The sequence below is a fragment of the Cryptomeria japonica genome, chromosome 5 (assembly GCF_030272615.1).
Source record: "Cryptomeria japonica chromosome 5, Sugi_1.0, whole genome shotgun sequence".
In the NCBI taxonomy this organism is placed as follows: Eukaryota; Viridiplantae; Streptophyta; class Pinopsida; order Cupressales; family Cupressaceae; genus Cryptomeria; species Cryptomeria japonica.
The window spans coordinates 908,250,233-908,252,138 of NC_081409.1; positions in this window are offsets into that span (position 1 = coordinate 908,250,233).

A 1,906-nucleotide genomic window follows, 5' to 3' on the forward strand; every position below is an offset into this window, starting at 1 on the left:
TCTATTAATTAAATAAATCTTTATTTATTTAATTAATTCATTTATCCTCTTCTAGCCATATTTCTCATTTAAATAAATACTTTTATTTATTTAAATTATCCTTTTCCTAAATTAAATAAATATCTTATTTATTTAATTGATCTCACTCCTTCTATTAATTAAATAAATATTTTTATTTAATTAATTCATTAGCCTTTTCTACCCATGACACATGTCATTCATCTCTTAATTCATACACTACCTACCCCTTTCATTATTTTATTATTTCCTCTACCTACCCTCTAATCATAGCCGACCATTTATCTTTTACACCTCTCAATCTTATCCCTCCATTTCATATAGTGTCTTCTATATAAGGAGACGCTTCCTTCATTATCAACCCTAATCAATCATTTCTAATCAATCATTCTACTCAACTATGCATTCAACTCCCCGTTGACTACTTGACTACACTACGCTTTTGAACATAGGCGATCCTACTTGCAACCACATTTCTGTTCTTTGTTGAGCTCTTGTGCACATAAAATTTGAGAGCAAATATATCAAGCAAGATCAATGGAGATGGGAAAAATGGAGATTCAAACCCTATTGGACATGTGATGGTATAATCTTTGTGATTTCATTTGATTTTCATTGTCTTTGGTAATCTTCATATGTTATGGTGGATCTTTGTTGTTGTTAGGCTAGGGTTTTGTGGTTGAATCCATTTAGCCTTTCAATATCATTCTTATTGTTATCCATTTTCACCATATACAAGGACAAATTGACAATGTCTCACCTATATGCTTGGATACTAAGCTAGGTTTGACAAAAATGATATTAATGAAAGGACAAATTTTAGACAAGGTCAAGAGTCCCTAACAACAACTTAGGGTATCATCCAAAGTTTTGATTTTTCAAGTTTGACAAACCAAATTTTTGAGACTAAATGCAAGAAGGCAATGATTATGACAATGACTTAGGATATGACATGAAAATGATCTAAGGATGTGATATGCCAAGATGAAGCCAAGACAAGATGACAATACAATGATAAGGATATGCGAAAACCAATGACTTGGAATATGCAAAATGCAACCTAGGCAGGACCTAATTTTAGCATGACGAGGATAATGCACGAATGTCACCTAAATGGAAATCTAGCTTGGATATGGCAATGAAATGCAAACTTAGGGAAATGATTTTGAACCTAAGTGCAAAATGAGGACACTTGCAATGAAAAGGACTAAAATGAAGGGAGATGACAATATGCCCTAGGACCTAAGTTGGACTATGCAAAACCTAGCCTAAAGTGACATGAATTTTGAAATAAGGACATTCAATGTTTTGACAAGCCATGTTCAAATGTTGGATGGATACTTGGACAAAATTGGACTTTTGTTTGGATTTTGTTTTGAATTGAAGGTTGTTGATTTTGAAAACCCAAGTTGATTATGAGTACTTTTTGAAACTTTTTTTTTTTTATTTAACCTTTGACAATCACAGAAGACAAAATGTTTGTTTGACTTTGACTCAAGACAATCAAGCACATTTACAACAAATCCTATGGCTAGCAAGGACAATATCTATTGAATCCTCTAACGAAATACAACACTTAGCCAGATAGCTAGATGCTTGGTAGCACTGGCTCCCCCTTACAGTGCACTCACTTCTCGGGCATACCAAGCTTCGAGTTCAAGGGGCATCACTTCCCAAGAACTTTCTATCTCTAGCTAAGGAGTACATGAGAGGTGTCTTCGGCATGCGCGTATCACAACGCCTGAGCCAATAGATAGAAGGATTTTGGCCTCTAAAAACAAGAGATTCTAGTAAGGGCATCTGTTCAGGTGGGTATTGATCCGGCGATTAAATCATCGCAATACCATTCCAGCACCCATTGTCTACAAATTTCGTTGCATCCACAGTT